The sequence below is a fragment of the Mesoplodon bidens genome, assembly GCF_964165515.1.
Source record: "Mesoplodon bidens genome assembly, chromosome: 18".
Classification (NCBI taxonomy): domain Eukaryota; kingdom Metazoa; phylum Chordata; class Mammalia; order Artiodactyla; family Ziphiidae; genus Mesoplodon; species Mesoplodon bidens.
Window position 1 is genome coordinate 55077092 of NC_138175.1, and position 14809 is coordinate 55091900.

Consider the following 14809-nt stretch of genomic DNA (forward strand, 5'->3'; position numbering starts at 1 on the left):
GGCCTGCAGTCGCCTTGCACGGGGTCTGCAGCATCCCATCTTCTCCCCAATCCCTTTGCCTCCCCACGCCAGTATGTCACGTGCTCCTGTCCTTGTGTGATTTTCCTCCAAACTTGTCAATAGCTGACATGCTCTAATTTTACTTATTTATTTGAAAAATTCTTGTCTGCATAACGACATCCCCATTAGGACAGAAGTACTTCTTGTTTCTAAAATCGCCATAAAACAAAACGCCATTTTAAACACTGTATACAGTACAATTTAATGGCACTAAGTACATTCACAGCGTTAGTGCAACCATCCTCACTCTATTTCCAGCATGTTCTCATCATCCCAAACAGAAACTCTGCTGCAGTTACACAATAACTTCTCACCACCCCCATCCCCTAGCTGCAAGCAACACCATTCTACTTTCTGTTTCGATGAATTGGCCTTGTAGGAAGCTCATATAAGCAGAAATCAAACGATATTTGTCCTTTTGTGTCTGGCTTCTTTCAGGTAGCATACTGTTTTCAAGAGTCACTGGTGCTGGAGCGTGTGTCAGAACTGCACGGGTTTCTTTGAAAGGCTGAATGATATCCGACTGTATGTGTTACCACATTTGGTTCATCCATTCAGTTGCTGGACGCTGGGGTTGGTTCCACCACTGCTGTGAATCTTGTTGCTGTGAACGGCGGCATGCAAGTATCTGCTTGAGTCCCTGCTCGTCTCAGCAACGAAGATCCATCGCCCCCAAAATCAATAAATAAACTATATAAGTAATTACATACGTTACATAAGGAATATTTTAGTTAACAACTAGCCATCGCCAAGAGCAGTATACACGGGCAGGTCTGGGCTGGGAAGACGGGGGTTGAGAAGATCGCAGGGTTGTCTCCGGAGGTGGACACGTGGACACATTCACCGAGGGGGAGAAGAGAGCCCTGGGAGGAGTAGTGAGAACACGCACGCTCTCAGGCGCAGTGCGCACGGGCTTAAGCTTAATTGTGGGTTGTAAGGGGAGGCGGTAGTTGTGACTGAGATGCGCGGCCAGGGAGACAGGAAGAGAACAAGGTGGTTATCGGTGACCCAGGTGAGAGTTCTGCCAGGCAGGGGTGGGAGAGGGCGGCAGCCAGATGGCCGGGAGCAGAGGGGTGATGCGAATGGGAGGCATCGCACTGACCGCCTTAACCCTCTCCTGTTGGCCACCTCCGTCAGTGCCGCAGAGCACAGCTTCCTTCCTACCTGTGCCATTTCCTTGGACGGGGCCAAGAGCCAGGTTCTGGGAGCATTTGGGATAGAGAAAGAAGAGATTTTCCACCTCCATCATGGGAAGATATGGTGGCTTTAACTCTTTGGTGGGATCCACAGAAGGGTGGCGAGGTGGGGACGGTTGTGCTTTCTTCTCCGTGCTCAGGCCAGGCTTCTGGCCACACATCAGGTCCCACAGGCTCTGCAGCTGGGTCCCTCTTCAGGGACCCAGGTGTCCTGACCACCCCCCCCCCAGAGGATGCCGAGCCTGTTGGGACCAGGAGCTCAGCCAAGCGGGGAGAGAGAGCCTGAGCTGCTGGTGTCAAGTAGTGGATTAAAGCAATGAGTCAAAATGAAAATAACAAGTAAGCCTTTAATCACTTACTTGTTAAAGAACAGGGAAGCAGCAGCCAATCATCCATTCACTCCTTCACCCAACACTGAGCATCTTGGGACCACGGTCATAGGTGCAGGGCCCCCTGCAATGAGGTTTTGCAGCAGGGGAAAGAGATCAGGCTCAATTCTGAATACAATGAGGAAAAGTGGGATTTTTTTTTTTTTTTGGCTGTGTTGGGTCTTCGTTGCTGCGCGTGGGCTTTCTCTAGTTGCGGTGAGCGGGGGCTACTCTTCGTTGCGGTGCGCAGGCTGCTTCTCATTGCAGTGGCTTCCCTCATTGTGGAGCACGGGCTCTAGGCGCGCGGGCTTCAGTAGTTGCGGCATGCAGGCTCAGTAGTTGTGGCTCATGGGCTCTAGAGCACAGGCTCAGCAGTTGTGGAGCACGAGCTTAGTTGCTCCGCGGCATGTGGGATCTTCCCGGGCCAGGGATCGAACCCGTGTCCCCTGCATTGGCAGGCGGATTCTCAACCACTGCACCACCGGGGAAGCCCCAAAAAGTGGGAATTTATTGCCAAGGAGAGGGGTGAGGGGTCAGCGGATGGAAAATTACTAACAGGAAGCATAAGGGCAAAGGGGGATTCTGGCTAAACCGACCTACCAGGCTTCTTGCTGAAGGCAGGCCAGGGTGATCAGATACCAGCTGGGGGCTACTGGAGGATGAGGAACCCCATCAGACATTGAGGGTAAGGGATTTTGGTTAAAGTGTCTTACCAGGATTCTTGAAAAAAAATGGATGCAAAGATAGATGCAGAAGTCAAGAACTTGTTGAAAAAGAGCTTGAAGAGCCTGGCTAGAGTTTAGCCAAGGAGAGGACCTTTGCCGATGGTCAGGGTGACCAGCACAGACATGGGGGTCGTCTCACGGACGAGGGACCCAGAACAAAAAGCTCTAGTGGGTCTAAGGACCCTGGGTTGGGGGTGGCGTTGGGAATGGAAAGGTACTGAGTCCTGAATCAGAGTGGGGAAAAGTGTCTCCAAGTTTTCCTGCTCCTCCTCTATAAGGAGGCTTCGGCAGAGATGGCTGAAGACCTCTGCCCAAGGCTTCAGATAAACAGACCAAAGAATAAAGTCATCTGAGCTAGGGATGCAAAAATGTGAACAGCATGATGGCCCAGAGCAATCTGAGTCCTTCACTGCAGCTCCTTTCAGAGACTACAGTGTAGCATGCCCGTGAGGCCAGCCAAGGAGAGCTTTTGCATTTGCCTAAGATCAGGCCTGAAAAATCACATATAAGTTTGTAGCCATGAGCTGAACTCCTCAGATGGCTCTACATATAGACCTATCACCTCCTAGGAAGGTCTCCTGACAACGTAGGGCTGGTGTCATGATCCTTTTTAAAATTTTTATTTATTTTAAAAAATATTTTTATTGGAGTATAGTTGATTTACAATGTTGTATTAGTTTCAGGCGTACAGCAAAGTGAATCAGTTATACATATACATATATCCTGGTGTCATGATCTTGGGACCCGAACATATGGGTGAATAATAAGGAATGGGGGACCTTGGGCCCCATGGAGGAGAGAAGCATCCTCCTACTGGACTTTGGGCTGTTCAGACTCCAAAATGGTTGTACTTCAGGTTAAAGGGATGTAGATTTGGGGTATCTGGTACAAGCTGAAGAGGAGAAAATGATTCAGACCCCAGAGAGGAGACCCTGAGACTCCACCTTGGCTTCCCCTGGGGTCCTCAACAAGTCCTACACCCTCCACATAAGGAGTACATGTGTTCCTGTCTCTGGGGTTCTCTCCTGGGGATCCCTGGCTACTTGTCACATTCAGATATATTGGGAGTCATTTTTCACATCATATTTCTCTACCTTAAAGTATTCCCACTTTCCCGCAACTTGGAGAATCTGATGCTTAGAGAGCAACTGTGGGCCCCTGGATCCCACAGAGGGTTGGATTGGCCCCAGATTGTTTCCTCCAGGTTTTGATGGGGTCTGTGGCCAGAAGGGGATTACAATGTCTGCTGCCCACCTCCAGGATCTGAAGGTGGACGTCGAGTGGGCTAAAGTCAGTCCAGAAAGTCCATGGGTTGAAATGGAGAAGGGGATGCACAGGTCCTCCTTCACCATCGCTGAGTGAAGGTTACAGATCGCACCTGCACCAACCTCCAGGGACCACTGCAGGAAACAGAGTCTCTGTCTGCAGCCGCGTCCGGAAACCTCTTCCTCACATCTGCTGCCCTCACGGTGGCAGCATTTCTGGGCTGCAGCGGATAATCTAGATTCACTGGACACCATCTGATTAGCCTTTCCTAGCTTGGAGATGGGGGCGGCCATGGGGTGGTAAGAGAGCTGGGGATGCTTCCTGGGTTGAAGTGTATGGCTTCTATGTCAAACCTCTCCCTTCAACAGAAATACCCATCTCTCCCTCGGGCCACTGCCGGGGGGAAGTGAAAGCTGAGCTCTTCTCTCCTGGGACCACAGCTGGGTGGACGCTTCCTGAACCCTGAAACGCTGACTCTCACCTCCTGAAGACCAACCCCCACCAACCACCCTTAAGAGACATGGGGGGTTTGGGGGTCTATTTTCCCCAGATAGGTTTCTTGGAGTCTAGATGGACGTAGATAGGGAGGCCTTTATCCTGTTCATATCAAGTCCCCCAGCCTCTCCCAATTCGCCTTCCCATCAGAACCTACCCACAGCAGGATGGCTCTTCCCAGCCAAGACACCATCTCGACCCCAGGAAGCAGGGGGGTGTCGCTGTCCGTGGTGCTGAAGCAGTACTGGGTCTTGAGTTTAGGAATAACTGGATTGTACAGAAGGGTCTGACTAGACACGAACCAGATCTGGACCTCAGGCCAGAAAACCATCTGAGGCAGAAGGACTGAGCCTACCTAGGAAGGAGAAGATCAGGGAGGGGCCGACCCTTTGGTCTGGGGCCGATCCTGAGCCTCTCCTTCTTCCTTCTTTACTCTCTGGAAAGTCTTGTAGATTCTGCCAAGCCACTGAATCAAACCCAGCAGTAGCTCTCCCCCCACCCCTTCTTGTTTCATGAGAAAAATAAAGCTCTATTTGGTTTTGGGTTTTTTGTTTTATTTATTTTTGGCTGTCTTGGGTCTTCGTTGCTGCGGGCAGGCTTTCTCTAGCTGCGGTGAGCAGGGGCTACTCTTCGTTGCGGCGCGCGGGCTTCTCATTGCATGGCTTCTCTTGTTGCCAAGCATACGCTCTAGGCGTGCGGGCTTCAGTAGTTGCAGCACGTGGGCTCAGTAGTTGTAGCTCACGGGCTCTAGAGCGCAGGCTCAGTAGTTGTGATGCACGGGCTTCGTTGTTCCGCGGCATGTGGGATCTTCCCAGACCAGGGATCGAACCCGTGTCGCCACCAGGGAAGTCCCACCCTATTTGTTAAGGTTCCTGAAAGTCAGCTTTTTTTGTAACTTAGAATGAAATGCATTTCTAGTTGATACAGTATGTGGAGATGACTCCTCCAATTCCATTCGAAGCCATCACGACATTTTCCAAAAGTGCCCTACTCACGTGACAGTGCCTGGTATGCTTGACTTCTTTCACTTTTGCTAATTCAAGAGTAAAAAACAGTATTATATCTTTTCTTTACTTTGCATTGATGTGATTATAAACAACATTTCCCATCTTTTTATTTTTTTATTTATTTTTTTTTTTTTATTTTTTCGGTACGCGGGCCTCTCACCGCTGTGACCTCTCCCATTGCGGAGCACAGGCTCTGGACGCACAGGCTCAGCGGCCATGGCTCACGGGCCCAGCCGCTCCGCGGCATGTGGGATCTTCCCAGACCGGGGCACGAACCCATGTCCCCTGCATCGGCAGGCGGACTCTCAACCACTGCGCCACCAGGGAAGCCCTCCCATCTTTTTAAATTAACTGTAATCCTTCTTTGTGATTTATCTACTCAAAGGGTTTACACAGAAGGACCGTGGAGTTTTCCTTATCAACTTCTCTAAAGAGTCTGATCTCATCCCTATTATTAACCTTAGAGGATAATATATTTTTACCAACAAAATATGCATCCCTATACTTCTGGTTACGGTTTTACTATTTTTGACCTTTATGTGAATGGCATCATACAGTACACATTTTTTCCCTGGCTACTTCCACTTGGTATCAGCTAAAAAAATTTTTTTTATGGTAAAGTGTATAATGTTCAGAAGATACAAATGGGTAAGTGTGCAGCACAGTGACTTATCACAAAGCAAATGTACTCAGTTCACGAAATATCGCCTGTTTGAGATATCGAGTATCGCCAGCTCCCAAAATAGCTCAAGAATCTACACACCCACCATCAGAGCATGAGGTTCCTACTTCCTCACACCTTTGCTACCCTTGCTGTTATCTGCCTTCTTGGTTTTCCAATCTGATGTGTGTAGAGCAGTATCTCGTTTCGGTTTGATTTTTCTTCAACTACCAGTGTGTTTCAGCGTCTCAATATGGACTTGTTTTCCATTCATATTTCCACATTTCTGAAATAAATATTCATGTCATTTGCTATTTTTATGATGGCTTGTTTTTCTTCTTGTTGATTTGTGAAAGTTTTGGTACATTCTAGTTAAAAAGCTCTTTGAGCTTAAATGAAGGAAATAATTCCTCCCATTCTGTCATTTCTCAATTAAATTGATCTCAGTTGTCCTCTATTTGATGTGAACCTTCATTCTGATGCAATCAAATCTTTGTGTCTCTAGTCAAAACACTGTGTATCCCTCCTAAAAGTAGCCATGATCCTGGCTTTTATATTAACCATTTCCATGCTTTCTTTAAAGTTTTATCATCAATGTATCCCTAAAAATTATAGTTCAGGGGCTTCCCTGGTGGCGCAGTGGTTAAGAATCCACCTGCCAATGCAGGGGACACGGATTCAAGCCCTGGTCTGGGAAGATCCCACATGCCGCGGAGCAACTAAGCCCGTGCGCCACAACTACTGAGCCTGCGCTCTAGAGCTTGCGAGCCACAACTACTGAGCCCACATACCACAACTACTGAAGCCTGCGCACCTAGAGCCCATGCTCCGCAGCAAGAGAAGCCACCGCGATGAGAAGCCTGCACACCACAACAAAGAGTAGCCCCCGCTCGCCGCAGCTAGAGAAAGCCCGCCTGCAGCAACGAAGACCCAACGCAGCCAAAAATAAATTAAAAAAATAAATTTATTTTTAAAAAGTATAGTTCAGATAAACCTATTTTTGAACTTTTTATAAATGCAATCATATTATATGTCATTGCCTGTGTCTTGCTTCATTGTTTTATTGTGATATAATTTACATATAATGAATATATATTTAGGTACATTTATAAATAATAGATCTATACACAAGTAAATTTTTAAAATAATCAACAGACTTTATTTTTTTAGAACAGTTTTAAGTTTACAGAAAAATTGAGCAGACAGTAGAGAGTTCCCATATGCACCCCAACCCCCTCATATTCTTCCCTATTATTAACATCTTGCATTAGTGTAGTATATTTGTTACAAATAATGAACCAACATTGACACATCATCATCAACCAAACTCCATAGTTCACAGTGAAGTTCTCTCTTTGTGTTACACAATGCTATGGGTTTTGACAAAAGCATAATGTCATGTATCCACCATTATAGTATCTTACATACATATTTTATCATATATGCATGATATACACTTATGTATGACATATAGATATATACAAATAATTTTTATTTAATGTATTTATGTCTAGTCCACAGGCTTTTTAATTTTTTTCTTTTTTTAAATTAATTTTTATTGGAGTATAGTTGCTTTACAATGTTGTGTGAGTTTCTGCTATACAGCAAAGTGAATCAGTTGTATGTATACATACATTCAGTCATTTTTAGATTTCCTTCCCTGTTAGGCCACCACAGAGCATTGAGTAGAGTTCCCTGTGTGATACAGTAGGTTCTCATTAGTTATCTATTTTATACATAGTAGTGTATGTATGTCAATTCCAATCTCGCAATTCATCCCACACCCCCTTGGTAACCATGTTTGTTCTCTACATCTGTGACTCTATTTCTGCTTTGCACATAAGTTCATCTGTATCATTTTTCTAGATTCCACATATAAGCAATATTATATAATATTTGTTTTTCTCTTTCTGACTTATTTCACTGTGTATGACACTCTCTAGGTCGATCCACGTCTCTGCAAATGGCACTATTTCATTCCTTTTTATGGCTGAGTAATATTCCATTGTATATATGTACCACATCTTCTTTATCCTTTCCTCTGTCGATGGACATTTAGGTTGCTTCCATGTCCTGGCTATTGTAAATAGTGCTGCAATGAACATCGGAGTCCATGCATCCTTTTGAATTACGGTTTTCTCTGGGTATATGCCCAGGAGTGGGATTGCTGGGTCATATGGTAGCTCTATTTTTAGTTTTTTAAGGAACATCCATACTGTTCTCCATAGTGACTGCACCAATTTACATTCCCACCAACAGTGTAGGAGGGTTCCCTTTTCTTCACACCCTCTCCAGCATTTATTGTTTGTAGATTTTTTGATGATGGCCATTCTGACCAGTGTGAGGTGGTATCTCATTGTAGTTTTGACTTGCATTTCTCTAATAATTAGTGATGTTGAGCATCCTTTCATGTGTCTGTTGGCCATCTGTATGTCTTCTTTGGAGAAATGTCCATTTAGGTCTTCTGCCCATTTTTTGATTGTGTTGTTTGTTTTTTTGATATTGAGCTGCATGAGCTCTTTGTATATTTTGGAGATTAATCCCTTGTCAGTTGCTTCATTTGCAAATATTTTCTCCCATCCTGAGGGTTGTCGTTTCATTTTATGGTTTCCTTTGCTTAGCACACAGGTTTTAATGAGTTTTGATAAATGCATACATCCACCCCAATCAAGATGTAGAATATTTCCATCACTACTCAAATTTTCCTTATACTATGCCTCCCTGAGGCAGCCTTTACTGATTTCTATCGCCATAGCTTAATTTTGGCCATGTTAGAACTTCATAAAAACGGAATCATAACTGTGTACACTTTTATGTCTGGCTTCTTCGGATTCCTGCATGCTGTTGGTTCCTGCCTCAGTGGTTCATTCCATTTTATTGCTGAGTAGTATCTCTGGGACAGGGAGTCCAGAATCTGCTGCTTCCTTTGTCTGCCCTCAAGTGCTGGAGAACTGACTCTGAAGCTCCTGCTTACCTCACATGATCCATCCTGCTCCTCTGGACCCAAGACCTGGGGCCTCTGGGGCAAATTCACATCAGCAGGCATGTCCCCTCTGGGCTTCTACTCTCGGTCTTTCTTGCTGACAGCTCCACTCTTCCCAGGAGCCCAAAGATAGGTGGGCATCTGAAGGCTCCAACCAGAGCCACAGGAGACAGTGGGACTGGGAAGTGAAGGAGGATTCTGTAGCCTCAATGATGTGGCCTGACCCAGGGGCTCTGCAGAGACACCAAGAAGCCCTCGAAAGGCAGTGACCACATGGTCACTCATCCACCATTCACTCTACATCAATTTCTGGGGGCCCTTTGGGAAGGTCACTGTGCTAGACACTGACAGTAGATAAAGCTCAGAAAAATCGAACAGCATTTAAACAAACAAAAGAGAGATGTGGACGACACTTAATGAAACTTAATCACACCTCTGCCACCTTTTAACTGTGAGAATATGAAGCGATGACTTTAGTTGTAGTTTCCAAAATGTGTTGGAAGGTATTAATCACAGGTTTGAAAGTGACATTCGATGAGGCTTGTGAAGCCCTGAGCACCTGCCTGGCACTTGGTAAACACTGTACCCTAAATAATCCCCAATTTGGGGTTTCAAATAGCCCATTCCAATAGGAAACCATCAGCTATCTGCCCAACAGCCCATCAGTGACCCTTACCATGTTCACAGGGACCCAAGGAGAGGCCAACGTTGACCCACTCATTCATTCCCAAAGGACCCCAACACTCACTGCCCAGGAAGCAATGCAGTCACCCTCACAAACCTCCATCACTGGCCCCCTAGGTCTCCCATCAACTGGTTTCCATATGCTACCCTTAGCACCCCACTTTACTCATTTCATAGATCCTCCATCAATTACTGTCCCCCTTGCGTGTGTTACAATGTGGGCCTCAAAGTCCTCCAATCACTGAAGCCCCTGCTCCCAATCAACCACTGCCTCCTACAGCACCCCCCCCAAGCTGTGGATCACTTCCCCTAATGTCCCCCAGCCCCAGGAATAGTTCTCAGGAACCTGCGGGCAGACACAGGGAGCAGCATGTTCTGGACTGCCTGTTCCTGGGACAACCTGGACCCTCCTGCTGAGAGCAGACCACAGAGGGCAGATGCTTCCTTGTCCACAGGCCTTCTGTGTTATGGAGGAAACCATGGTCTGGCTGATGAAGAAGTATGTGTTTATTTTTGTTTTGAATTAATTAATTTGGCTGCGTCGGGTCTCAAGTTGCGGTACGCAGGCTTCTCTCTAGTTGCGTCTCGTGGGCTTAGCTGCCCCGTGGCATATGGGATCTTAACCTCCCTGACTAGGGATCGAACCCACATCCCCTGCATTGGAAGGCAGATTCTTAACCACTGGACCACCAGGGAAGACCCCAGAATGTGTTTGTTGGAATAGATTTGCTGGGGAGAGTGATGGGGAATCCGTGGGGTGAGTAACAGGGGTGTTTTCAGGGTGAGTGATTGGGGAGATTTACAGTGGGAGAGGGGGGGTCTTTGAGGAGAGTGATCTCTTCCAGGGCACTGGTGGGGAGAATGACTGATGGGGACTGCGTAAGGTGAATGATGGGAGGATCTTTTGGCTGCGTGACAGGGAGTCTGTGGGGTGAGTGATGAAGTTCTGAGTGCTGGGGGCAAGTTTATCTAATTTAAGTTGGATGTACGGTTCATGAAGTTTAACCCCCTCCTTTTGTTTTTCTGTATGTATGTATATAAGTACTTTTGTAACCATTAAACTCCAAGTATAATTTTACTGTTGGGTTTTATATCATTGGTTCATGAGACTTGCTCATTTGAGGACAGTGAAACATGCATATGAGAAGGGACCTAATTGGAACCTTATAGGAGATGAAGCTTGTCGAGCCCTTAGCACCTTCCTGGCACGTGGTAAACAGTGAATAAAATAAAAATCAGCAAGTTGCAGAGTCAGGTATCAGGTACCGTGTTTAATTTTCACACATCCTGTCAGCTAAATATTATGTTCATTATTACACCCATTCTGTGGATGAGGAAACTGAGGCTGAGTGCTGTTACATAATTTGCCTTAAGGTCCAAAGGGAAGTATAGGGAATCGGTCCAACGTCCGCCTCATTCTAAACTGCACACAATTGCCACTATCCCATCTGGTTCCCTACATGATCCAATTCCAGAAACACCATTTCCGTTTCCTGTTGCCTTCAGAGAGCTTACGTTTTGGAGTGGCCATGTCTGGTGTGCTTACTCTGAGTTCTGGACATTTCACTGCCTATCCAGATTATTAGAATAGGATGCTTTTCCAGTCTTTGCCCTGAGGCATGTGATGATACACATCTGTCAACTGCCGGCAAAGAAGGAACTATAATCCCATTTCAGGGATTGAAGCTTGCCATCTGCTAAGGGCTCAACTGTGCCTTTTGAGATGTTTCAGTAAACTAATAAGGAATGTGAAGACATTATCTCAAATTTTGGCAAGCCGCTGTGAAGTCATAAATTAAATTAAGCACAAGGCTGATGTTCTCACTATGAGACAGCAAGTTTCCTGTCTGGGTATTTGTTGGCTGAGCAATTCCTCTGGGAAGAGAATGAAAATTATTTTACTGATGGGGCTCTCTGTTCATCCCCTGTTGTATAAGACTAAGAACTTGGCATGTGTTTACATGTATAATTTGGTATTTAATATCAAGTATGTGGTTTTATTATCCACAATTTGTAATTGTACATTTCTTCCGGGTGCTCAATTCATCCTCGTCCAGAGTTTTAAAAATCCAAATTCTAGTGTGAAAGCAAGCTATGGTTGTTACAGAAAAATTTAAATGACAAAAAGTGAAAGAAAAATAAAAAGAATAGGATGTTTGTGAGGCTTACAAGTGGGTGGGCGAGAGGGTGCCTCCCCGAGAACTTAGTGGGCTACGGTTTTATAATCAAAGGAAAAGTGGGGAGGGGGAGAAGACCACCTACTTCCTCATTCTTAAGTAGACGTCATGCTTCCATCATCAGCTCCGCCTCCAGGTTGGGCAGGGGAGTTTTTTTGTCCCTACATGGTCAAGCCAGGACTGTAAAAATTATTTTAGGTCTCTGTACAATGAGTACCTTTCCATAAATTATTGTTTTTTATGTGTGCAGAGAGCATGCCCTAGGGGTCATTAACCTACTGAGCTCACTGGGCAGGATGTGGGTCTCATGCCACCATTGTTTTATTGTTTTGGGACATGTCTCATGCTTCTGTTGCACGGTTTTGTTGCTAGGCAAACCTGCTTGGTTTTGTGGTTAAGTAAACCTGCTTTCTTAAGTGATCATTAACTACAGGGGTCTCCCATGCTTTTTTCTTCACTTACAATCCCCTAGTGAGATTAACTATTAATTACCTAATTTGTCCTTTACTCTGTCCCTATCATTGGGACACTTCATTTAAAGGGAGGAGAAAGAAGAAAAGTCAAGTTAAGAGGAAAATACAGGGCTTCCCTGGTGGCGCAGTGGTTGAGAGTCCGCCTGCCGATGCGGGGGACGCGGGTTCGTGCCCCTGTCCAGGAAGATCCCACATGCCGCAGAGCGGCTGGGCCTGGGAGCCATGGCCGCTGAGCCTGTGCGTCTGGAGGCTGTGCTTCGCAAGGCAGAGGCCACAACAGTGAGAGGCCCGCGTACTGCAAAAAAAAAAAAAAAAAAAAGAGGAAAATACAATTAGTCGGGACAATGCCAGCAAGCCCAGTTGGGCAGAATTTTCAGGAGGCTTTTCCATCATCAGAAGCATACCCTAGAAAAGTGGGCAGTAGTGGCCATAAAGTAAACAGTGGGGCAGATTTCAGGAAATGGAGTGAGGATCTGAAGGAAAGGATCTGAAATGAACCTCCTCATTTATGGTAACACGGAAGCATTTCATGGTCATGGGAAGGATAGCCATTAGAAGGGAATATCACACAAAATAACATTGAAATAACTCAGGTCTACAAATTCATGATTGCACAAGAAAACACATTTCAGACTCAGGGAGAATGGCAATGCTTGGGAAATGAAACAAGAACGAAAACTCTGGGATGAACCCTAAGACTGGAAAGAGGATCACATTCCTTGAATAACATATTCTCACCCAGCTATCCTTCCATTCAGTCAACTCATCCGCCCATCTATACATCCATCCACTCATCCATATTTCCATCCATCCCATCACATCTGTATTTCCATATATCCATCCATTCTTCTGTTCATCTCTACCAGGTATAAGGTTCAATTATGAAAATGGAAATCACTCTAAGTATTTAAGACAAAGGAAATTTAATCAATAAAATTGGTTACACAGGTGATAGATGAAAAATGCAACAGAGGACAATAAAGCAACCTAGAAATGAACAACAGCAGGAGAACACCACCAGGACAAAGGGAAGGGGCAGTGTGACAGAGCCCAGGGATCTGGACACCCCGAAGAAGCTGGACCATGGCAGGTCTTCCCCTTTGGGAGCTGGAGGCTCAGAGGGGATGCAGCCACTGCCAGAGAGGTTGCACAATGCAAAGAGAGGGGAAGAAATAAATACCTTGGATTTTACATTTTCCTCCTTGATTTTAATCTCCAGCATTTGACTCAGTAACTGAACCTAGCTGGAAGCCAGCTAATAAAGGTACTTGGAAAATGTAGCCTGCAGGGGTAAATCCCATGAGTACAGAGCAGTGTAGGTGAGGGACCAGGAAATGGTCTGAGAGCACACTAGCCAAGGACTGATCTGTACATCCTCCCATCCTCTCCCATAGGTCCAGTTCAGAAGACCAGACATGAAACTGGACAGAGGTTATTTCTGGCTGAGAAAAGTCAGCAAGTATGACCTGATACACAGAGGTAAGCTGTGGTGAGAGAGATGCCTGGGAGACAGAGAGTCTGTCCCTCTGAGCTTTTGTGCCCTGCCTTTCACCATGTCCGGAGGAGAGAGAGTGGTTCAACCCGCAATCCCAGCCATGCTCCTCTAGGACCCTCCAATTCTGTGGGAAATCGTAAGAGGAGGTTCTGGGCTAGGGCTGCAGAGACAGACAAGGCCACTCTCCCTTGGGATTTGGGGGCTCACGTGTTAGATCATCTGAGGAAGGGACTGCTCACCTAGAGCCAGGTGAATCCACAGGTGAGTACGAAGCTGGTCGCCATGAGGGTCCCCTTAAGCAGGGTCAAACCCAGGGGCTATAAAACACCTTTCTCCACAGACATAATAGTCATCTGAGCGAGAAGAGAGAATGAAGTTGAAGAAAGAGAACTGTGGAGATAAAGGGCCTTGGATTTTCAAGGTATGGAAAATAACCGTAAAAGGCAAGAGGAAAGGAGTGTGTATGGAAGTGTGGACGGCAGAGGCAAAGAGAGGAAACCTTGGCAAGGCTATAGGTAAATATAAATCCAAATTAAATATAAACATAAATATAATTGTGTTTGTGTGCATACGCGTATACATGATGATACATACATTGTCAACCTAAATAAATGTAGGAAACAATAATCAAGCAGAAAGCATTTATTTGGGATCAAAGAATTGCAATTCAGGGCACACAGATTCAGGTAGCAACCCAAACGGCGTCCCACACAGGAGTAAAAGTCAGGGGTTTTTAAAGGCAAAAAAGGGAGATTTGCACTACAAAAAATTTTTATTGGAGGGACTTCCCCAGTGGTGCAGTGGTTAAGAATCCGCCTGCCAATGCAGGGGACATGGGTTCCAGCCCTGGTCTGGGAGGATCCCACAAGCCGCGGGGCTGCTGAGCTCATGCGCCACAACTACTGAAGCCCACGTGCCTGGAGCCCATGCTCCGCAACAAAGAGGGGCCACCGCAATGAGGCCCGCGCACTGCAATGAAGAGTGACCCCCACTCGCCGCAACTGGAGAAAGCCCATGCACAGCAATGACGACCCAACGCAGCCAAAAATAAATAAATAAATAAATAAATAAATAAATTATTTTTTTAAAAAGAATTTTCATTGGAGTTGGAGGCAGAATCTAGTCTTAGATGAACATGGTTGAGTGCTAAGGCTATAACTAGAGGGTGGAAAAAGTTCGTTGCAGTGACAAGTCTCAGGTGTTCTTGCAGTGTTCTTGA